The following is a 25,732-nucleotide window of genomic DNA, read 5'->3' on the forward strand; positions in this document are numbered from 1 at the left end:
CACCCACTGGTTGTAGCCGTTGCCATGGTACTGGCACCTCACGTCTACACCACTCGCCCAATGCCTACATGGGCCTGGCAAAATTATAATGATTGGAAGCCTAGTAAGGGCAGTCATGTGACTGTCAGAGCGGCCATCCCATTGGCTGGGGCTGGTGTAGGGTTTTTCTGGGATTGGGGGAGGAGAATTGGACATTCTAGCTGGATGCTGGATCGACAGGAGGTCTGCTGCTTATTCTCAGCTGATTCCTGGGTGGTGGTATCTTTTGAGGTTGTATAATTTCCCTTTCCCCATTTTATTTCCTTTCCCTTGATCCTACTGATCCTCTTTCTGTTTGTTTTTTTTTTTTTAAGTTCGTTCTTGTTAACATAAATCCTGTTCTGTTTTGAGGGAGGCTAACGGTCTCCTTCCTTGCCCCAATATTGCGGCGAGCTGCTTAGCTAACACTCCCCAATTAAAAATTTGTCCCCACGGGGGTTAAGTGACTTGCCCAGGGTCACACAGCTAGTAAGTGTCAAGTGTCTGAGGTCGGATTTGAACTCAGGTCTTCCTGAATCCAGGGCTGGTGCTTTATCTACTGCACCACCTAGCTGCCCCTTCTAAATCACTTTTGATTAGAGATATGCAAATTGAAAATAACTCTGGAGTACTACCTCACATCTATTAGATTGGCTAATATGACAGAAAAAGAAAATGACAAATGTTGGAAGGGATGTGGAAAAATTGGGACACTAATGCACTGTTGGTGGAGTTGTGAAGAGATCCAACCACTCTGGAAAGCAATTTGGAACTATGCGTGCCCAAAGGCTTATAGAACTGTGCATACCCTTTGACTCAGCAACACCTCTACTAGGTCTGCATCCCAGAGAGATTAAAAATATGTGTGTGGGGGGAAGGATCTATTTTGATAAAAATATTTATAGCAGCTCTTTTTGTGGTAGCTAAGAATGGGAAGTTTAGGAGATGTCCATCAACTGGGAACTAGCTGAACAAGCTGTGATATATGATTGTGATGGAACATTATTATTCTATAAGGAATGACAAGCAGGATGATTTCAGAAAAACCTGGGAAGATATACATGAAGAGATGCAAAGTGAACTGAGCAGAACCAGGAGAATAGTGTACACAGTAAAAGCAATATTGTGAATGACAGCTATTCTCAGCAATATACAATGATATAAAAGCAATTCCAAAGGATCCATGATGAAAAATGCTATCTACACCCAGAGAAAGAAGTAATGGAGTCTGAATGCCAACCAAAGCATGCTATTTTTCACTTTTTTGTGGTTTATTTTTAATCTAATATAGAAATATGTTTTGCATGATTGCACATGCATAACCTATATCAAATTGCTTACTGTTTGAAGGAAGTGGGAGGAGGAGAGGGACAGAATTTGGAACTCAACATTTTTTTAAAAAATCAATGTTAATATATAACCTATATCAGATTACTTGCTGTCTTGGGCAGGGGGGGGAGGGAGAAAAATTTGAAACAAGAAATCTTATAAAAACAAATGTTGAAAACTATCTCTACATGTAACAGGAAAATAATAAAATATTTATATGGAAAAAATCAATGTTAAAAATTATTTTTACACATAAGTGGAAAAACATAATATAATTTTTTAAAAACCAACCAACCAACCAACCATGGACCTTTGCTTCAGGAAGCAGCTTAGTATCATTAAAAGAGCTGCACCATTTGACAACCCAGCCAACTCTCCTTTTCCTATTTAATTCTGGGGCCAGATTATTGTCCATTTGCAGTGTTTGTCTAAGATATAGGTACTGATGAACCATCTTGATCCATTCAAGCATATATCATAATCTGGATAATAGGCATTCTTCAATCACTTAATTTTTTCCTGTGTAGATAGTTAGGTCTAACTCTTGAGTAATTATGGTTCTTGTTTCCAATTGTTTGCAGATTACTTGGGAAAGCAATCTTTTGATAGGATTTTATTTTATGACAGCAATAGTTACATGTGTATGTTCCTACTGACATGAGGATGACTCAGAACATTTTACCTTGATGAGATGGAACTGGATTAGGTTGATTTTCAAAACCTTAGCTTCTGTCCATTGAATGCTAGATTCTGTACACACATTTTATTGTGTATGTAATTCTGTGATTTAAAAAAATAGATATCACTCCAAGGAAACATACAAAAGTTCTACTTCTTAAAGATCACACTTCAATGACTGTGAGAGATATTGTAATAACTACTGTGGTGTGGTGAAGACAAGAGTTTAAAGGATCATTCAAGCCCCCCAGTGAAAGAGGACCAGCCTCATCAAGGGATCAAGAAAAATGTAGTTAAATGAAAACAAGTCTATAATTGATAAATTATTGCTATACAAGAAGCAAGAAATGAAGCCCCCAAAATGGCCTCTTTTACCTACTACAAAAAATAAAAAAATCTCAGATGGAAAGACCCTCAAGGGTTTCTGGATAAAACAGAAAAAGTAAGTAGATTTAATGGAAGGAAGCTTGGGAAGTAAGGAACAGGCCTGTTTTCCTTAGAGGCGATTAGCCTCAGGCAATTTCACTTTCCTGTAGTTCTTTCCTGGTGTTAAAAGGTGAAAATCTGCTCCTAAGTATGAGGTGAAATGAAAGGAAAGTTACCTCTAATACTACAGGGAGGAATTCAGAAAAAGTGGGTCTTCCCCCACAAAGGTGGAGGACATCCTAGAGGGAGTAGCTAGTTTTCCTACAAAGGCAAACATCTCCAACCCTACACACTGTTGCATCTAGAATGTTCTTCACTTCTTTCTCATAGGTACCCCTAACTTTCTTCAAGGCTCATCTCAAGTACAATTTCTTTCAAAAGTACTTTCCCGGCAAAGAATTGGAAATTGAGGGGATGTCCATTAATTGGGGAATGGCAGAACAAATTGTAGTATGTGAATATGGAGTACTAGTGTGCTGCAAGAAATGATGAGCAGGCAGATTTCAGAAAAACATGGAAAGCCTTACAGGAACTGATGTCAAGTGAAGTGAGCAGAAGAGAACATTGTACACAGTAACAGCAACATTGTGTGATGATCACCTGTGATAGACTTAGCTCTTTTCAGCAATACAATAATACAAGACAGTTCCAAAAGATTCATGATGGAAAATGCTCTCCACATCCAGAAAAAGTACTATAGAGTCTGAATGATAGAAGCATACTATTTTTACTTTTGTTGTTATTTGTTTCTTGCTTCTAGTGGTTTTTACCTTGTGATTCTTCTCCCACAACATGACTAATGTGGAAATATGTTTAACATGATTGAAATGTATAACCTATATCACGTTGTTTGCTGGCGTTGGGAGTGGGGAAGGAAGGGAGGGAGGTAGAAAAATCTGCAACTCAAATCTTACAAAAAATGAATGTTAAAAACTATCTTTACATGTAATTAAAAAAATACAATTAAAAATTAAAAAAATTAAAAATGACTTTCCTGATTCTCCCAGTTGTTAGGGTCATCCTCCAATAGATTTATTTAATATATATCCTATATTTACTTCTTGTGAACCCAAATTCTCTCAGTAAGCTTCTTGAGGGCATGAACTATTTGCATTTAAAATAATTATATCCCCATCTCCTTTTATAGTACCTGGAACATAGTAGGCACTTAGCAAATGCTTGTTAATTGACGTGTCCTTCTTTGTAAGGTCTTATATATGAATTTGTATTCTAAATAGTATTGCCTTTAGTTGATATGCTTTTTTCAGTTGGCAAGGGAACCAAATATTTGCTGGTTCCTGTGTTCTTTTATATTCTCTAAAGTGGTTATTGCTTTAGTCAGTTAAACTTCCTTAGGGAATGGTGATCATCTATACCAGTCTTTTCCTCTAACCATTTACCATTTTGTGGTTTTGATAGTTGATTTGAGTAAATTTTTAGGTTTGCTTTAATTGTTGTTTTATTTGAAAACCTTATCTTCTCATTTTCATTCTTTTAATTTGGCATTTTGAACTTTGCTCTAACAAGTTGATGATCTGAGAATATATAGACAGATGATTTGGAAATGATTTGCTGTATCAGCAATCAGTTGGTTTTTATGTGATAAAAGAATTTATTTCATTATTTTATTATGTTGTTGCTAACCATATCTAACACCTTCTGATTCTCTTCTTAGAGAATCTAAGAAAAATCACTTTGTAGTCTACCACCTTTGGTTTTTTTTAAATTTCTTAATCCTGAACAATATCTTCTAAGAGATTTTTAAAATCATCTTTATGAGCATCTAGGTGGCACAATGGATAAAGCACTGGCCCTGGATTCAGGAGGACCTGAGTTCAAATCCGGCCTCAGAAACTTGACACTTACTAGCTGTGTGACCCTGGGCAATTCATTTAACCATCATTGCCCAGCCCTCCCCCACCCCATCCCTGCAAAAAATCATCTTCTCCATGCCTTGTTTGGCATCTAAGACACTAAGTAGTACAATATATGTTAATTTCATTTGGAGATGTTTATCAAGTCCTTTGTAGAACTTTTATACTTCCTTAACCATAGTGGTCTTTTTCACCTTTGAGCATTTACCTATCATGACCATTATAATACAAAATAACTAAATATCCTGCAAGATTATATTTCTCTTGGTCTTTGGAAATATGGTAAAACCAACTCCATCAGTTTCTTTATTGTCCTAATAAGTACTTGATGAATTAAATTACACCATCTCTCCAAGTAAGCCTTTTTATTTAGTTGCAACTTCCTTTTGTCTTCTGGTTTGATTTACAGCAAGAATGTTTATATTGAAATAATTCAGTTGCTGCCATAGTCAGAGAATTAATCACTACTACTGATAAATCTCTCCACTCTTAAGAGTTGGATTGATAAATGAGATTTGAGAAGAGAGATTACAGGCAGCAAAGGCAGCTGTGGGGAGGCTAGGGATGACCACAAATCCTGCTGAAGCATGGAAAAAGCTGAGGGATCTATAAGTATGCAGAAGAAAAGGCCTGGGTTGATCCAAGGAAACCATCAATTAATCAATCGATCAATCAATCAGCATTTATTGTGTCTACACTTATCTGTCACTTCAAGAAGCTGTAGCCCAAGTAGCAGCCACACCCTGGTAAAACTGCCTGGGCAGACTGGCCTGGATGAGAGTAACTGACAGGCTTCAAACCTGTTAATGAATTAGGGTTATTACTACCCCAAGAAAGTGAAGACTTCCCCTGGTGAAATGGGCAGATGAGAACAATTTCTTCCAGTGGCCATGAAGGTGACTCAAGTAGTCTCTGTGGAGGGCTTAGAGCTTGGTCAGACATTGAAGATATCAAGGTCATTCACTACATCCTGGGACATCACCAGTCACCTTGATTTTTGTCTTGCCACACTGGACTTTGATGACTGGAAAAGTCATCAAAGATGATTTTGTGAAGAGATGACTTTGTGAAGCTCTGCTTCACTTAAATCCAATTCATGAGCAAGTTAATACATCACTCATCAAATTGTGATGTCATTGGTTATCTTAAAAAATGAAGTATAACAACTTAGTAAAGCATTGTACTACTACTAAATTACTAAGGTATGATATTAAATGCTGGGTATACAAAAGAGGCAAATGATAGTCCTTACCCTTAAGGAGTATTATATGATGGGGGAGACAACCTGCAAACAAAGATAGATAGATAGATAGATAGATAGATAGACAGACAGACAGATAGATAGATAGCCGCATATGGAATAAATAGGAAATAATTAACAGAAAGGAGGCACTACAATTAAGTTGGGTTGGAGAAAGCTTCCAGTAAAAGATGGGATTTTAGTTGGAAATCAAAGGAAGTAAAGGAGAAAAGTAGTTGGAGTAGAGAAGAAAAGCATTCCAGGCAAGGGGGACAGAGGGAAAGAATACTTGGAACTGAGAGATGGAATGCCTCATTGGTAGGACAGCCAGGAGGCCAGTGTCACTGGATGGAAGAGTAGAGGGTGGGAACAAGGTGGGAGAAGATTGGAAAGGTAGGAAGGGGCTAGGTTATGAAAGACCCTGAATGCCAAACAGAGCATTTTGGTTTTGATCCTTGAACCGAAAGGAGCCAATGGAGTTTATTGAGTAGGGGTGTGTGTGATATGGTTATATTTGCACTTTAGGGAAATAACTTTAGTGGCTGAATGGAAAGATAGATTGGAGTAGAGAGAGACTTGAGACAGGTAGACACACCAGCAATAATTAATAATACTATTGCAATAATACAGGCATCGGGTAATGAGGGCCTGCATTAGAGTAGTTATGGTGTCAGGGGAGAGAAGGAACTGTTTTAGAGAGTTATTGAAAAGGTACATAAACCATAAATTTCTTGTATCATCTCTAGGGTCCCCTTTCATTGAAACCAAAAGGAAAAGTCAAATAAACCACTATATAAGACCTTACAAAGAGGGATGCATCAATTAACATGCATTTATTAAGTACCTACTTCATTCCTATTATTATAGTAGGGGATGGGGATACAATTATTTTTAAGTGTAACAGTTCATAACCTCAAGAGGCTTACCAAAGGAATTTGGGTTCACAAGAAGTATATAGAGGATATATGTGAAATAAATCTATTGGAGGATGACACTAGCAACTGGGAGAATTAGGAAAATCTGGTCCATAAAGCACAGAAGTGAGGAAGAACATTTTTAGATGCCTCAGTGTATAGGGTTGGAATTGTTTCTATTTACCTTGGAATTTTGGTTGGTGCATAAATGTAAATTTAAGTAGAACAAAATATAAAATCTTGACATCTAAAGTAGGAGAATGATGTTTAAAATGATCCTGAAAAGATTGTAAGAAAAAAACTGCCCTTTAAAAAAAATTTTAATGCCTTATGTAAGGATGTTTTGAAACTAGAAGGGCAAATTACTTATTTAAACTGTCACATTTGCATCCTTTAAACACAGTGTTTTGTTTCATTTCATATTCTAAAATAGAAGTTTGATATGGAAAGAAAATAGTAATAAAAATCACATTCATCAAAGCATAAAGCTTTAAAGTATAGAATATTTAGAAAAGGGTTCAATGCTTAGATCAATGTCTATAATGAATTGAAATTAGTGTCTGACAGCTTTTCCCTAGCAATTTTATAACAATTTTCTTATTCATTTCAATGAGTAATGAACACCATTGAAACCAGATTTATTCTGATTTGTTGTCTTCTTACCTCATAATCAATATATAATATAATGAATAACTTTCCAAACTGACATTTGGCTAGGAATTTTAATTTCAAGACAATAACTATTATATGTATAAAAATCTCAAACAGGATATAATTTCTTACACTTGTGAAAATTCCTATCATTTCATAGAGCCACAAATTAGTTGTTATTCTATCCAAGAAGGTGCTTTAGGCAAGATTTTGTCACAAAGCTGTGCCAGGGGCTCTCTTCAGAGGATAGCAATGAATTTATTCAGTTTAAAATACAACTTATAACAAAGGAAGTTAATTAAAATAGATTTAGTTCTGAGGAGGACATTAAGAGGAAAAGAAGCATCTGAACAGAACAAGGTAATGAATGTTTTTCATTCAAAAGTGTACTTCATTTACTTTGCCTTAATTTTTTTTTTTTTGCTGAGGGCATTTAGGGGGCAATAACATGCTTTTAGTCATAGCCACTTTCTTTTTCTTCTTCTTTATATTCCAAGAAAGAGTCAGATCCTAAGTGGGGAAAAATAATATTGACTAAATTTGCTAGAAGATTGAATCTTTGATAATGGGATTTTTTTTTTTTGCCACATAAAAGACATCTAAGTCTCATTTACTTTAAGGTGGTGAGGAGGTATAAACTGACAAAGCAGTATAATTGTTGCTTAGGAAAAATTCAAGAGAATTAGAAATATCTTGAACTTGAGTCAAGGTTGAAGCTTTGGGAAGCTTTAGTAATTTTTGGCAGGGGTTCATGTCAGTCTTTTATTAGATTGGAATCATAGGAGTTTATGGCTGCATATGTATTTTGATCTGTGTTTTAAATTTCAATGTTCTCTCCCCTCTATAATGGCAATTACCTTATTTCATTTAGGAGTGAAAATCAGGGTAACCCTTGCTAACTAGTAGTTTCAGGCAGGTGTTTTATAGGAAAGAAGAATGGAAGTGAAAGGGAAGTGGGCTAGGGGTACTATAAATTTCCCTCCCTTCTCTCCCTTCCTAGAAGTTTGGTAGCAAGCCAGTAAACTGAGTAAGAATACTTTTTAAAATTTTTATTTTATTTTTGCCTGTTTTTTTGGGGGGGGCAATAAGGGTTAAGTGACTTGCCCAGGTTCACACAGCTAGTTAAGTGTCAAGTGTCTGAGTACGGATTTGAACTCAGGTCCTCCTGAATCCAGGGCCGGTGTTTTATCCACTGTGCCGCCTCATGAGTAAGAATAATTTAAGGAATGCCTCTCTGCTCATACTTCACTAAAAAAAAAATTATGGCCATTTCATTTCACACCTCCCAATCATTGTCCCTCATTGTCTTTCCCTTCATGTCAGTTTTGGTCAATGAAGTGGCCATTCTTACTAAAACCAACACTTCTCTCTTCTGAAATTTCCTATTACTGTAGTGGATACCACTGTCTTTTCTGTTACCCTGGTTCAAAACCTTGGTTTTGATAACCACAAATTCACTGAGAACTGACTGATCCTCACCCACTCTCCATTCCCAGACCAATGAATTGCCAGGTGCTAACCAATCTTTGTCAATTCCAGACTCTTGATTGACTTCTAGATCTCCCCCAAACAAACTATCCCCTCCCAAAGATTCCCCACCTTACTCCCTGGACTTTGGGTTGTTATATAAACAGGTCCATTTACATTAAGTAGTTTCTATTTAGAGTTAAGTAGCTTCTATAATTAACTAAAGGGTAGTCTCATAGCTCCCTTGGTTAAAGGTTCATTTATATTAAGTTCTCATTGTTCTGTTACACCATATAAACCCTGTTCTCAGTCCTCCATCTTTAGGTATTCCCAGAATCTTGTTTTGTGATACCATGAGCTATAGTTCCTCAGCCTCAATTAGATTAAAGACCTTATTTCTCCTATATTGATTGTTTCATTAATTTTCAGGTTAACAATGTCATCCTCCTTGATGTTCTCTCTCATTCACCCAACATGTTGAATTAGACACCAAATCATGTTTTTTCTTTTCTTATAATTTCTTTCATATATGTACCCTTTCTTTCATCTCATATAGACACACCCCTATAATTAAGACCCTCATCACTTCTCATCTGATTATTGCAGTAGTGGTTCCTTCAATCAAGTCTCTCCACTTCTCTGAGTTATCATCTTCTTAGCTATGAAATGACTTTTCCAAAACAGAGTTCTAACCATGTCACCCTCCTGCTTAAGAAATTGAAAATTTTCCTATGATCAAATTTAAAGCATTTTGTTTGTGATACTGGTCTATTTGCTGTTACTACTTATACAACTCCATATCCCATCTCTTTGGCTTGCTTTAATTGTTTCTTCTGCCAGAAGTGCTTTCTTTTTTTTCTTTTTTTTTTTTTGCAGGGCAATGGGGGTTAAGTGACTTGCCCAGGGTCACACAGCTAGTAAATGTCAAGTGTCTGAGGCCAGATTTGAACTCAGGTACTCCTGAATCCAGGGCCAGTGCTTTATCCACTGCGCCACCTAGCTGCCCCCTAGAAGTGCTTTCAACTCTTAGAATTCTTGAACTCCTTTAAAATTAGATTCATGTACCATCTCCTCCAAGAGGCTTTTCGTAGTTTTTCCACATGGACCCCTTTCCAACTGCTAGTACCATCCCCTTTAAGGTTACCTTACATCTACTCTACATTTATCTTATATGTTTTTAATACAATTTTTAAAAATATAATATCTCCCCCATTAAAATGTAAACTCCTTGAGTGCAGGACTGTTTTTGCTTTTTCTTTGTATTCTCAGCATTTAGCACAATGCCTGGTACACAATAAATTTGCCTTAAATAAATGCTTCTTGATTAAGAAAATAGTGCTATTAGGGAAGAAGAAATGAAACAAGGGATAGGAGGACTGCTTCTTGAGGTGGATTGCGGGATAATAAATAACTGATGAGAGAGAAGGCAAAGGTGATGAATTCTTATTTTGCTTCTGTTTTCTCTTTCAAGGAAAAACACTTTTGGACTAGAAAGAAGAGAACAGAAATAGCTAATAGACAGTTTATACCCAAGAAAAAGGACATAAAAAAGGAACACCTAAGGTTTCTTGATGAATTCAAGTCAATTGGCTTAGATGAACTACATCTTGGGGTATAGAAATGACAAATGGGATTTCTGAGCCACTGTCAATTTTTTAAAAAATCATCACAGATTAAAAGAGCTGGATAGGGCTGGATAGGGGCAAATGTCCCCATTTTCCTAGATGGGCATGGAATAGAATTTGTAAGCCATAATAGTAATCTTTTTTTTTTTGAGGCAATTGGGGTTAAGTGACTTGCCCAGGGTCACACAGCTAGTAAGTGTTAAGTGTCTGAGGCCGGATTTGAACTCAGGTACTCCTGACTCCAGGGCCGGTGCTCTATCCACTGCGCCACCTAGCTGCCCCCATAATAGTAATCTTGATTTTGATTCTTGGGGAAATTCTAGAATACATCATTAGTGCATTCTAGATGATTGGGAATACCTAGAAAAATTCGTGGTCATAACAAAGAGCAGTCAAGGCTTCATTAGAATAAGTTATTTCAGACAAACTTCATTTCCTTTTTTAGTAACACTTTAGGGTTAATAAACCAGTAGATCAGGGAAATGATCTCTCTCTCTCTCTCTCTCTCTCTCTCTCTCTCTCTCTCTGTATGTACAAAGAATCTATATCCCCCACCCAAATCTGAGCTAGTTGGGTAGAGTAGCAATACCCAGAATGAGGAGAATGTTAATCCAATCTTCCATCAGCCCTGTCTTTGAGAAATTGGACAAGAAAATAGGACAGGGAAAAAAAAAAGATTAGGTCTCCTCAGTTTTAATAATTGATTATTAATGAGAGAAATAATAATTTCTCTCCATGGAATATGTTACCTCAGGAGATTGGTTGTCCCTCGTTGGAGACCTTTAGACAGAGGCATAGTGGTACAATGACACTTTGTTAGAGTCATGGGGAATTTTTTTTCTAATAGAGGGCCTCTGAGACCCCTCCTGACTTGGAATTCTATAATTTGGGGACAATGAGAACCCTTGTCAATTCATGGACCCTAGGGGCCTTAGTATACTCCTGTATCTGGTCAAGGGAACTTGGTCATATTCTTATAAAATGTTTTTAAAACCATCTACAATATGGCCCCACCCTACAATCTTACTTCATATTATTCCTTTTTATGTACTCTCTCTTCCAGTCAAATTGGCCAAATAGCTATGCCCTGTATATTACGTCATCTCTGATTTCTGTGTCATTGAAAGAGTAGTTCTTAATTGCTTCCATCACCTCTGCCTCTTAGAATTATTCCCTCTGTGTCATTATTGGGGTGAAGGAGGACCCTAAGCTCTATATCCAAGGCTTAACCCCTCTGTCACCAAATACCAATTCCACAATGCATACACAGAGTGATTAGTAAAGAAGCTCATTTATTCAAATCATACCAAAACAGAAATCAGAGAAGGTATACAAAGGAGAGTATGTAACAGACAATGTAGAGTAAAACTCTCCCATTGGAAGCAAGGTAACTCAGCTCAAACATGAAAGAGTCCTAGATGTCACCAATGGGAAATTTCCTGGAATCTTTAATGTAACAAGCTAGGGATAGAAACATGACGAAGAATGGCAACTCCTTTCATATCTTTCCAGAGACTTTTCCTTCAGGAACCTGAAGTGGGGTTGGCGTCTTTCATCTTCCCTCTCAAAGCTGGCAGCCAGAAGCTCCTGAAATGACTCAACATTTGGAGAAAGAATAATGCTAGAGTTATGCCATTCTTTTCAACTCCACCCTGGCCCTAACTCAGGGCAGTGCATTCATTTCCACCAATGAGGAGAGAGTCCCATGCCAATGGGTTTTGGGATGGGGGTCACAATGGCAAATGGTTTACATCACTTAAACTTATTTAGGCATGATTACAATTTGTATTAATGTCCATTCATCCATTTATTTTCTATTTTTTGTATTAATAGTTTGTTGAGTGGGTCAAGTTGAAAGTTATAAATACCATTATCTTTTTTCTCAATTTTATACTGCCTTCTAGAATTACGCTAATTTTTATCTTTGCTGTCAAAAATCCATACAGACAGTTGATTTTGAATGACTCTCACATTAGCAATGAATCATTTCTTGTATCAAAATAGGATCACTTTTTTTGTTATGTTATTTGATGCATGTCATGTCCAGCACTTAACTCTTTTCTAGAAGAAAGCATTCATGATATGAAGGTGATAGGTTTCTGTGTAGTCTAAATGCCTTTGACCTCTCCAGATCACATTTTTATATGTTTATTGATGTTTTCTGAGTGTAAAGAGCACAGAATTCAAAGTTAGGGCCTGGATTTTAGTTTCAGACATAAAACTATCTAGCTTAGCTTAATCTTTCTATGTTTCAATTTCCTCATCTCTAAAATGAGGAGTTAGACTAGTTTATCCCTAAAGCCTTTACCACATCTAAAATACCATAATTCTAAGCTTACATTCAGGGACTCCAAATGAAAGTTTTAGACAGGTTCACTTTACACTGTGTTAAATACAATATAAACAAATCTTCAGTGGAAGGGAATGGAGGGGGTAGGAGGGGAAGTACCCCTCCTTTTCTCAGCTTTCTACAATGCAGCAGATGCTTGAGAGGTACTTATCTTTGACTGAGAGACCTAGAGTGGTCACACAAGTACTGTGAATTGTGATGCTAAGGTACAGTCATTCAGGCTTAAATTTTTGTAGTTCTTGAATATATTCTTTTATTAAAATGTGGACTCATTAGTTCTGTACTGATTGGTGCTAAATATATTTGCGAAATAATAAAACAAATGTCATTCTAATGCCCAAGGACTGTTAAAGGGTTACTGCCAAGGATAACAAGAAAGAATGTTCCTATTTGTTTACATTAAAAGGAAATCAGCAAACATTTATTTAACCCCTACTATGTAAAAATCTTTTGGTAATCTTAAAAATCAGCTATCACTCTTTTGTGGAGACAGGAGGTATGAAACAATGAATATATTTTAGTCTTTTTTAAGTACTAATTGTTTTTAATGATTTCTTCTTTTACTCTTCTTTGTTAAAAAATTCTAGGTTATATAGGGAGGCTTTCTGGGAGGGTGCTGGGGAGAAATTCTGGGGGGAAATTTGTGATTTAGAAAACAGATGCAAATAAAAAATTATTTAAAAGCTATTTTTAAAGTATGATACTCAATAGATTAATGGTCCAAGGATATGAACAGTTATCAAAAGAACTGCAAACTATTAACAACCATATGAAATTAATACTTCACATCACTAATAAAAAGCAAAATGTAAATCAAAACAACTCTCAGGTTTCACTTCACACCAAAAATCTGGCAAATATTACAAAAAGATGGACATAGTTAATGTTGGTGTGCTTGTGTATAGATGGTCACCTTAATACACTGTTGTTTGAGCTGTGAATTTGTTTAACCATTTTGGAAAGTAATTTGGAATTATATGAAGAAAAGTGATTAATGTATCTGTACTCTTTGATGCAAAACTGGGAATTATTTATTGTAGCACTTTTTTGAAACAGCAACAAACTAGAAATAAAGTAGATGCCCATTGATGGAGGAATGGCTAAACAAGTTGTGGTACATGAATATATTGGAATATTACTATATTGTAAGAAATGATAAATATGATGAAGATAGCAAAAGCATGGGAAAATACATATGAACTCCTACTACTTAACTCCCTGGCTTCCTTTAAGTCCCAACTAAAATTCCACCTTCTACCAGAAGCCTTCCTTAACCCCTCTTATTTCTAGGGCCTTCTCTTTCTTAATTATTTCCTATTTATCTTGTATAAACATAGCTTCCTTTGTATATATTTATTTGCATGTTGTCTCCCCCATCAGATTGTAAGCTTCCTGAGGGCAGGGACTGTCTTTTTCATCTTTTTGTATCCCCAGTGCTAAGCACAGTGTCTGACACATAGTAGACACTTAATAAATGTTTATTGATTGATTGATTGATTGATTGATACAAAGTAAGTAGAAACATGGACTCCAGGTATTTTCTCTGGCTGTCCCCCATGTCATGAATGCTCTCCTTCTTCATCTCTGCCTACTGGCTGTCCTACCTTCCTTCAAATCTTAAAATCTCATTTCTTTAGTTCCTAATCCCTTGAATGCAGAGACTCTTTTGCCTCTTTTTTGTTTACCTAGGGCTCAATCCCCAGCATAGTGCTTGGTACACAGTAAGGCACTTAATAAATGTTTATTGACTGAGAGAAACAGGAAAACAGTATGTGCCCTGACTATATCAATATAAATGAAAAGAAGAGCAACAGCAACTCAACTGAAATTGAATTCTGTGAAATTAAAATGATTAAACTTGGTCCCAAAGAAGTGAGAGATTACAGGAATAGACCACTGCAGATGTCAGAGTTTTTTCCATGTTTGTTAGTTTTGCTGAACTTTCCGCCCCTTTTTATTCTTTGTTATAAAGGATGAGTTTTCCTTTAATTCTAGCAGCTTCTTGACTTGTTCTTCATCATCTGTTTTGACAGATTAGAGTCACATCCATATCAAATAAGTGCAAAATTGGGGCAGCATTTTTAAAAAAAATTCTAGCTTTGTCTTTTCAGATTGTAGAAAGGCAGTTACTGGAGCAGCTAGGTGGCACAGTGGATAGAGCACCAGCCCTGGAGTCAGGAGGACCTGAGTTCAAATCCAACCTCAGATACGTGACACTTTCTAGCTGTGTGACCTTGGGCAAGTCACTTAACCCCAATTGCCTCACCAAAAAACAAAAAAAGGCAGTTACTTTCTTTACTTGTGCATTGGAAGCAATGTGTTGACTTCCAAATACCTGGGCTTTTTTTTTTTTTGCAGGGCAATGGGGGTTAAGTGACTTTTCCAGGATCACACAGCTAGTAAGTGTCATACCTGAGCTTCTTCATATGCTGCTCTCCTTAATGGAGTTTTCACAGTGTTTCCCATAGAATGAATGTCCTTCTGAGTTCAGCAGACAAGCACCAAGTATAATTTCCTTCCGCTGGTTCTAAAAGGTTTTGATAAGTTGAGTCATCTATAAGGGACGGTTCTCTGGGAAGGGGAGAAGAGAAGAATACATTAGGAAAAGTTAACAATTTTTTCAACTAGGGTTTTTACCATGATGTTCCAGGCAAATTATATGTTGGGCAACTGAATTCTGCTTTGCTATATTTACTTTTTAATTGATAAACTGATCTGTATTTTCTATTTTAAACTGCTGAGTAAAGTTGCTTTATGTGAAGAGTGAAATAATCCAGATTTGTCTGTGTTTTAGGAAAGCATTTATATCATAATCGTTCAATTTAATAATTTAACGGATATTTATTAAGTCCTTACTATATGCAATATACTCTGCCTGGTATTGGGAATTCTAAGATGAAAAACAACATAGTGCTCTTGTCAAGATTGTAATCTTGCATCTAAAACTGTGGACTAAATTATATTCTAACCAAAATTATTCAAAGAATTCAATAGATTTTGGTTGCTTAGAATTAGAAAGTACTAAAAGTAGATTAGTAGATGGTTTCATGAATGTTAGAAACAGAAGGCACAAATATTTTTTTTACATTTTATGATTTTCACAAAACATAGTGCTGTCTTTGTGAAAATGCTTTTAAATCCAGTATGTATATGGTGGGATTTGCCTAAATGGAAAAGTTGGACTTGTTGTCATCATGTTATTTATCATAATTGTCTTATCTAAAAAAATTTTTTAGTACTTGTGTGTATTTTAGTATTCAGAGAGATCATTAAAGTAAATTTAAAATCTTGGCCCTGAAGAAGAGCAGAGAAAATGTACCTCCTCCACTTCTTTGCAGATAGGGGTGTATGGTGTGGAACATGGGATATAATGTCAGAGTTGATGTGTTAGTTTTCTGAAGTGCTTTTTTGTCTCCTTTTGTTTTTATTATTTGTTACAAGGGAAGGCTGGGGATGGGGGTTGGAGAAGAGCATATTTGGAAATGAAGTTATTGGGGAGAAAAGATATTAAGAAAAATTAAGAAAACACTAGCATTCCACCTCCCTCCAAAAGACAAATTAATTGAAAGCTTTAATTCCATGATTCTGTACATGCTAAAGTCATAACCTAGGAGCTTAAAGTCCTAATCAACAATGTTATTTACAAAACTTAGAGTGAACCAACAACTACACCTATATATAAGTCATAAAAATCTAAGTCCCCTTTATCCTTTGTAATAAGCATTCCTAAAGGGAAGAGGCCCTCCCCTTTCCTATGTCCACCAATAATGTAAAGGCTATAATACGTATGCTATTTGTGTAACATTGAGAGTATACAAGGAATAAGTTGAGCAAAAATTTGTATTATGGCATAAAATTAACCCATGGTTTTCAAATGTTGTCAATAAGTCAATAAACATTTATTAAGCACCTACTGTCTGCGTGGTGATGTGCTAAGCTATGTAGATACAAAGAAAGACAAAAGACAATCCCTCACCTCAAGAAGCTCCCAGAGCTTGGGACAGAGAACAGGCAAACAACTAGGTACCAAAAAACTATATACAGGATAAATTTGGAAAGAATGCTTACCAAAGTAGAAAGGCTTGGAATACCAGTTAAGGTGGTCTATCATCTAAGGACCACTCTAGCTTACTTAGGAGAGACTTATCACCAAGTTGGCTGCAGGGTGATGAGCTTTGAGTCCACCACTTTGGAAGACCAAATCATATATTAAGTCATAGAGCAGCTGTGATCTATGTTGACCAAAAGAATTGGGAGAGAGAAAAGACTACTGAGACTTGTGAAGTACTTCAATGCATTTGAATACTTCCGTTTACAGATATTTAGGTATACACAATTTAAAAAAGACTATGCAAGAGGGAATACTTTGTGGAAACCTAGAATACTTCAATAAAGGACCATGTGTCCTTAAGAATTATTAGTGGGGAAGCAAGGTTGGTGCTCCTTATTTCTTTGATCAGTCATTCAGTAGAGTCTGCTTTTTTTTGGATGCCTTTTGGGGTTTTCTTGGCAAAGATAGTGGAGTAATTTTCTATTTTCTTCTCCAGCTCATGTTACAAGTGAGGAATTAAGGCAAATGAGGTTAAGTGACTTGCCAGGGTCACTCAGCTAGGAAGACCAGATTTGAACTCAAGGAAAATGAGTCTTCTTGACTACAGGTAACGGCACTGTATCCACTCTGCGCTACCTCCTCCTTATTCCTAGTTGAGCTATGTGGGAAATTCTTTGTTTAGTTCAGGTTTATAGAGAATGATGAGATTTTAGGCAATTGGATTATTTTCTTTCACCCACCTACCTACCTACCTACCTACTTACCTACCTACCTACCTGTCCATTTATTTTGTAAAGCAATGTTGTTATTTGTCCTTTATTTTCAAAGAGGACCATAGCATAGGGAGGTGATGTCATGACTCAGTGAATTGGATTTAAGTGAGGCAGGGTTGAGCAATGTCACCAGGCTCACTCTCTCCTCCAGTGCAGTGGAGTCCAGTCAGGATGACTGGACATGGCCTCCAATGTTTAAGGCAATTGGAGTTAAGTGACTTGCCCAGGGTCACATAGCTAGTAAGTGTCTGAGGTGATATTTGAACTTAGGTCCTCCCAATGTCAGGGCCAATGCACCATCCGCTGTACCACGCAACTGCCCCTGTAAGGCAGCCTGAAAAAAGAGAAGGATCAGAATTCAAGTACTACCTATGATGCTTACTTTTGTAGCTCTGTGATTCCAGACAAATCACTTAAACTTTTGGTGCCTCAGGCAACCCTCTAATGCCATGAATTGCAAAGGAAGTGCTGATTTGTAGCCTAGAAAGGAGTTTCAATAGCTAAGAGCTCTCTAAGCTTATGAAAACACAAGTAGGGAAAAATGTATATGTGGTGATTAAACCTTTAGATCAATCTTTCCCAGATACTGAATAGACAGTTAATGAATACTATTTACCATAGTGTTCCAGGTAAATTTTAAATGGAAAAATTATGCTTGTTTAAATTTCTTTGTGGATGCATAACATGATTTTCATTTTCTGTCTTAAACAGCTAGGGTTCTTATAAATTTGTTCCAAAATGAAAATATTAAGAACGTGATACAAATGCCAATTTATTTAATGCCTAAATGGGTTGGGGGTTGGGGGGAAGATCTGAATTGTTTGGGTTTCATTTCTGAGGTTTTTAGCTGGAGGTCAAATTTTTGAAATAATTTTTTTTCATTGATTGACAAATATTTGGTGGTACTACTAGTATGAATGTAATACAGAAATACCATAAAAGTGTGTGAAGAAGTGAATGTAATGGATGGAGGCAACAAGGCCTGGGTTCAAGGTGGAGCCCTGCTGTTTACTATTCACATGACTTTGAGCAAACCCTGCTTTCCCTTTTGGATAAATGATGCTATTAATACTTGCACTACTGCACAGAGTTGATGAGAAGAAAGTGATGTATAAATATTAAGTAGAATTGTTTTTATCACACACACAAGACACAGCTGTTCCCATTGAATTCTATTGTTGGGAGCACTATTTAAAAGTTGTTTTTATCATTAGCCTCCCTAGGCTTTGGTCCCTTTATTCTATACTTCAGGATCTCCCATACAAGCATTTCTGGGTTTATAGATTCTGTCACCATATTTTAAATCAAGCAAGGATTCTATAGCTAAATTAGTTTGGGAAATGCTATGTTAGGTCATTGAACCTCAGCAGTTCCCAATTGATGAAGTTCTTAGGGAGATATAATCATCTTGAAGAAAAAAACAAAGTAATGAAGAAACCAAAAAAATACACTTAATGCTTACAATTGTAATTGTAAGGTTTATTCATTTTCTGGTTTTGCATTCTTCTATTTCTTTTTATTAGAGTATAGTGAAGTTTACTTTTACTAGCTTGACTACTTTGTTGAAATCATCAAATGAGATACCAAATGAAAGAAAGAAAGAAAGAAAGAAAGAAAACAGGGAGAAATGGTAAAATGTAAACCATACATAATTCTCAGTGTTATCATAAAATTGCTAAGTGGGTCATATTTATAGTGTAGATTAAAAAAAATACTTTTTAAGAGCATAGATTGCATCTTTAAACATATATTTATATTCTATAGAAACAAGTTTAATATTATTTTAAAGCACATGCTATTAAAGTAAAAATTAATAGCTTAATTTTTGAGTTCAATAAAGAAGTTTTGTTTTTTCTTCTCCTGATCTGTGATTTCAGTGGTGTAAGGGAGCGCTCTGGGTGAGAAACTTCCTCTGCCAGTGTAAGTTAACACCTTCTCTACAAATCATAGTTTCTGAGAGTTACTGGTAGTGGGGGGTGGGAGGGGGGTAAATAGGAAGTTAAGTGACTTTCCCAGGGTCACACAGCTAATATATGTCAGAGACTGGACTTGGACCTAAGTTTACCTGACATGAAAGTCAGCTCTCTATTCACTGTGCCATGCTGTCTCTCATTTTTGAAAAATACACACATATAATATGTAACGAACTTTTACCTATGCTAAGAATGTTTTTCATTCATTTTTGTAGATATTCTGAATTTGCCAACACTTTTGTTACTTGGTGATATCCTTTTATTTTCTCTGTTACTCATTTTCAGAATGTTACAAAAATATCTAAACTGTCTAAAGAGTTCTTAACAAGACTGATAATGAATATATCACAAAATGTAAAAAGAAACATAAGTAATGTTTTATATCTTCAACATTTTGACCTGTTAGGTCATTCAAATGAATGAAGTCAGAGCAGATCTTCTGAAATTTTGAAGTATGCCTTTCTTTTGGAGTTTATATAGCCACCTCAAAGGAAAGTCAAGGCTTTTGTGTTGTTAATTAATGTATCATGCAAACAATTAGATATAGTTTTATTTTTGTACCATGTGAGTAGAAATGTCAATTTGTCTATATGCCTTGTTATTTCTTATGTGTGTTTTTTTCTTTTACATGACCAATTAGAAATTATAGCTGTACAAACACCAAGGGGAAAAACACAAATTTTGACTTTGTGGATATTTTTGATGTAATAGTTAATCACTTTAAATGCATCAATAGAAGCAGTTTCTTTTGAATAAGCAGATTTAAACAATTAAACATGCATAAAGTTCATTAATTTTATTTTATGAGAATGGCTCACTTAAAAAAAAACTACTATGTATTTTAACAACCAGGAAATGAAAGTTACATATTTTTATGAAACCATTTTGTTAGCAATCTAAAGCATCCTCTTAAGGCCAATAGTATTTTTAAAATGCTAATTGAAGCCAACATCAATACTGTGTGCCTTTCAGTGTTTTGTTTAAAATTTCTGAGTAAAAGGTGCATTCCTAATTATTCAAATTACAATGTGCCAGAAGACACATTTGAAGGGTAATATATTTTAAGACAATTTTTCATAGAAGCTTATCCTGTAAGACAACATGATGTGAATCTACTTTTTTTTCCTGATTATCCTTTCAAAATTAAATGTTTTCAGCAGCAGTTCCAATCATTAGGTAAAATATTAGGGCTACTTTAAGACATTAATATTAATGATGCTCTAAGTATCTATAGAAACACCAGTGAATTTTGAACTAAATCATCCAAATCCATTGTTTACTTCCAAATGTTTTTAAATCCTGTTATTCATTGAATAACCATACCATGGCTGTATAAAAATATGAACTTCTGATGCATAGCATCTGGTGTGGAATACCTAATTGCTTATATTCATACTTATATTTTTATTCCACATTTTTATTCCAGATGATTATTAGTAAATTTTGAGGTTATAGAAGTACTGACCCAATCTAACATGTACAGAGCTTGGCCTCTGAGTTAATTAAATATGGGTTAATAACATATTATAAGGAAATCATTGTCCTTATTACAGTTATTAGGTAGTTAGACAAATTATAGCTTCAAAGGAATGCAGAGCATGGAAAACTCAAGATTAAATTATGCATTTGAACCTTAGGCCAGCTTTTACTGTTGAGACAGTTTGCTGCTAAGAGAGAAATTGTGTGTCATTGAAATTAAATGCTTTTCTGGGGATGGAAGGTTCCAGTTTTTAATGAAATTACTGTGTGTGGTGTAGTGAAATGATTAAAATCTGTATTCCGGGAATGTGGCAGTGAAAAAATCAATACGTGCTAGCACAGCTTTGCTACTCAATGTGAATTCTGGCAATGAAATAATCTGGTACAAAAATAATAATTAAAAACATATCAGCACATTAATTTATTTAGCATCAGTCTCCTGAGACATCATCTTCACTAATTTTTAGCATACATTTAACTGTGTAATGAGGAGCTTTCTTTTCAGATATCCCTATTAGACAGGCAGTATCTCTGCCCTTCCCCCAGCGTCCCTGCATTGCAATCATTGTACTTGCACTTATTATGTTACAAATGACCGAGGTAAGGCTGACATTCTCATTGCATGCAAAAAGACCTAGTCTGCCAAGCTTTTTTTTTTTTTTCTAATGAAGCAGCTTTGTGAAATCTCCCCATGTGTTAATACTAATGAAGATCCTCCAGTACAATTAAAATCACAGCCAGTGGCTGGAGAGGAAACAGAAAACAATAACATCTTTTTAAGGTATACATCTACCCACACATGTGCACAGATATATACAATTTTTTTTTCAGAAATAGCATAAAGCTTCATGGATTTAAAGTTTTCATTTGTGAATATTTAAGTTACTAAATTCTGAGTAAAAGGTGAACAAGTTAAATCTTGAGATTTTAGGGTGTTGTGTAAGAAACACCTTAATGGAGTGGTTAGTGGTTTTAAAAAAATTTTTCTTCATAAATACCTTGGTAGTTATTTAATTTAACTTTATATATTTATTTGCTTAGTTTATTGGAAATAGCTCTTTCCTGTGCCTAACGTACTTTAACCCTGGCCTAACTTGCCTCTCTCTCTTTTTTTTTTCAGGGAGGGGATTGAAGTTAGGGATCGATAAAGAGGATAGGGGACAAAAAGTGCTAAAGGGTAAGAATAGAAAGAAAGGTGTAAGAGAAGAGGGGAAAAGTGAGGGGGTAAGGGGGGGAGGGTGAGAGAGGGAGGGGTGTAGAACGAGGGAGAAAGACACCACGTGTGTAGTTTAAAGGGTTGGAGTAAGGAGATGCCGGTCTTTTTGCTCTTCCTTGATGAAATAACACCTATTTTATTGCTAAAGCTAGCTAACCAGTTTTGTCAGGGAAAAAGGTTAGCATCTTACAACTTTTATGTGAAGCTAGGGGGGGAAAGCTAACCATCCGGTATCAAAATGATTTATTTTAGGACATCAAAGTTAAAATAATTTACTACCTTCGGTGTATCCAAGGACTGCTTTCATATCATTGTTTTTATTCTAGCCAGTCCAAATACATTGCAATCAGCATTACCTGCCCTGAAAGGGGGGTAGCGGTTTATCTCCTGAGCATCTTGCTTTTTGACGTTTTTTCTCTTACGCTCATCCCGAATTCTCGGTATATTTAGTTGCATTAGTCTCCAGCCGGACTCTAAATTGCCTTAAGAAATATTTCAGGGATTAATGATTTTCCAATACATTCCCCATTCTCTAGCGCAGCCCGTTTACAAAATTCACTCGATCTTATTTTATTTTTCACCCTCTCTTCTTTAAAAACAGAACAGAACAAAAACAAAACTTTTCTAACTTTTCCAAAAGCCAAGGATGGTGCAAACTCAAAGATACAGTGGACTTGGGAAGAAGAATGTACCTCCCTCCCATTGCTTCTTTAAGAGCTCTGATAGGTCATTTATTATTGGAACTAAAATGATATAAACAATTCCCTCTCTTCTGTCTCTCTTTTCCCCTTGTTAACAGCAACTTTCATTGTTAGAGAGGGAGAGAGAGGGAGAGAGAGCAAGAGAGAGCGAGGAGAGAGAGAAGCCTTGCTGGTTGACGTCACTTTTGGTTCATGAAGCCTTCGCCTAGAAGTGAAGCCGCTGAACAAACCTTGAGAAGAATCATCTCTACTTCAATCTGCTTCTGGGGAGGAACTAACCAGAGAGAACGAAGACGAAGAAGGAGGGAGGTGGGGGAAAGGCTTTCATTATCGCAACTCTCACCTCCATTTCAACTCTTTGTACTTTTTTTTTCCTTATAAAAATCCACTAGAGTAATAAGGAAGGGGGTGGAGGTTACCAAAAACAAAACAAAACAAAAAATCGTAACCTTCAAGACCATCGGGGTAGGGAAGGGGGAAAATAACCCAAACCAATCCATCTACAGCGACTCCCACCCAGTTCGAAACTCAAGGTGAGTTAAAAGCTCCTGGTGTAGGGAAGGAGGGGTAGCAGGCGAGGGGGCCTGGAAGGGAGGGGGTGGTGGTGGTGGCAGCAAGGCTGGTGATTCCCAATGTCTGTAACGTCGGGTCGCCGCAGAGAAAGAGAAACTATTCTAGTGCGAATGGGGAAGACTCCGGAGTGGCCCGTCTTGGCTGGCGCTCCTTGCTGCTGCTGCTGCTTCTGCTGCTGCTGTTTACCCTCGGCTGCTCGGCGTTAGCTCTTTGTTGTGCTGCTGGTTAGTGAGGTGGGAGGGTGGTTTGGAGGGGTCCCGCTTGGAGTTTAGGGGAAGGTGCAGTATAGGCTACAGATCCTGGGGTTGCGAGGAATTGGGGGGGGGGGGCGAGCGCGGGTCCCAGACGAATTTAAACTTTATTCCTAGCGGCAGGCGTTTGGGGGTTGGGGGGAGTGGGTAGGGGGTTCCTATCTTAGGAAGGCCGGTACCGGCTGCTGCGGTGGACGCCGGCGGGCTCCGGAGTACCCCGGCCAGCCGGGGCTACTACGTCTCCTTTGTGCCGGCCGCTGCCCTAGCTTCCCCCGGGCGCCTCTTCCTCGGTTCCCGGGGGCTGGCTTGCATTCGGGCCGCGCCAACAGTTTGGCTCATCTTGGAAAACAACCCGCTGTGGTTATGCTGCTTCTGCCGCCGTCGGCCCCTCTCGGTGGGGGTAGTTTCCAGATACCTTCTTCCTTCCCTCCCCCGTGCCCAGTGCGCCTCCCCGCTGCCCCAGCCCCCTCCCCTCCTGGACTGCTTCGCTGCTCCAGCCGGCCCCCCCGTCCCCCCCCCCCCGTCTCCAGCCCCACCTCCCGCGATGGGCCTCTCTTGCCCTGTGCCTGCTATTCGCCCTCCTCTCCCGGGGTAGCTGGGGCTGTATTTTACAGCCGGTGCTGTGGGTCGGGGGCCAGGTCGGACTGGGGCTCCGGGGGTTGGGGGGGGGGGGAAGGTCTGTGTCTGGATGCGGAAGGTTAGGGGAGCTTTGCCTTCCTTCCCTACGGTGATGTCTGGGTGTGCGTCTCTAATCTTCCAGCATTTCCTGGCTGGCCACGACCACAAGCTTTCAACTCTTTCACCAGCTTCCCTCTTCTTTAACCGCCCCCACTCTCCCCGCTCCCCACATCTCAGAAACATTTTCATATGGAGAGATACGGGAGTTACAGTCACCCTAGATTTGGGCGTCGGAAAGGAGGTGTTTGAAGGGGGGCAGAGAGCCGGCCCCGCTGTTGGGGATTTTTCTTCATTTCTTTTCTCTCTCTGTCTTTCTCTCTCTCTCTCTCCCCCTCTGTATTTATCTTTTGTGTGTTGCTTCCTTATAAAGAGAGAAGCAGCTGCAGCCCTTGGCCGAGTTGTTGAAATTTATCCCTTTGTGTATATTACAATATCCTCCATTTTTTTCTGCCCTCTAAACAACAAGCCTTTCGCCATCTTGGGCAATTTTTATTCCCAAGTCTCTCCTTTTATTTTGGAGGAGGGGGAAGGACGTTTGGAAAAGCACAAAGTGTGTCTGGATGGGGCTCAAAGTTTAGGAAATGTTACGGGAACAAGTGACGTCATGTAAAGTTTAAGGGAATTTTTTTCTGGAGTGGTTCCCCCCCTTTAAAATCTGTCCCCCTCCCCCTTTAAAGAGTTGTGCAACTTCCAGGATAAAGTTAGGATGGTCGTTTATGCTTAAAAAAAAATACCTGTCATCCCATCTCTGGTCCAACTTCCTCTTCAAAAAAAAAAAAAAGAAAGAAAAAGAAAAAACAACAAAAAGCTCTACTCAATCCTTCAATCCCAAACCTGTAAATTACTTTTATGTTTTGGTAACAGGTGGAGAAGTAATATAGTATTTTGGGGGTTTCCCCCCCCTATCGTTTGATATTTTTAATACAGTATATCTTTTCCTGATTTCTAAAAAAATGTTTTTTCTTTGAAGCAAACTAAAAACAGCTAGACTGGTTCACTGTCAAGTGTCAAATTTTAAATCTTTTATTTTTAGCCTCATTTTTCTTGAAACATTTTAGCAAATATACAATAAATAAATGTATGTTATTGTTCGCTTTAATTTTGTGATGATTTACAATGCTTCTGTTTTAGAAGTTTATAAAAAGTAACAGGAGGTAATGGGTAATATTTGTTTTAGTTCTAGATACTAAGTTCTGTGGTTGACAAAATGCAGATAATGTTCATTCAAAAGGCAAAATTGATTTTAAAATATTCCCTATCACCTCTGCTTATAAGGTCTGTGTCAGCCATTGTGAAAAGGGAAACAATAAAAGGTACTGTTCTTTGAAAATTTGCTTCTCTACAATAGATACTTTTTCATCTCATAAAAGTTCTGCTGGGTCACATGACAAAACTTAATGAAACACTGAGTACTTCATAAATAATAGGTAGTGTAAATAGAATGAAAAAAAAATAGGAATTCTTT

At 37.2% G+C, this 25,732-nt stretch overlaps 1 protein-coding gene across 1 annotated transcript in view; it reads left to right on the forward strand.

The window, feature by feature from the left end:
* Positions 1–22,701: 22,701 nt before the first annotated feature.
* The window catches only part of BAZ2B (bromodomain adjacent to zinc finger domain 2B), a 358,773-nt gene continuing 355,742 nt past the window's right edge, over positions 22,702–25,732 (forward strand). The window contains 1 exon segment of the mRNA XM_043993621.1: positions 22,702–23,298. The gene's annotated coding sequence lies outside the window, so the exon portion shown is untranslated.

This window comes from Dromiciops gliroides, chromosome 3 (genome assembly GCF_019393635.1).
Source record: "Dromiciops gliroides isolate mDroGli1 chromosome 3, mDroGli1.pri, whole genome shotgun sequence".
Classification (NCBI taxonomy): Eukaryota; Metazoa; Chordata; class Mammalia; order Microbiotheria; family Microbiotheriidae; genus Dromiciops; species Dromiciops gliroides.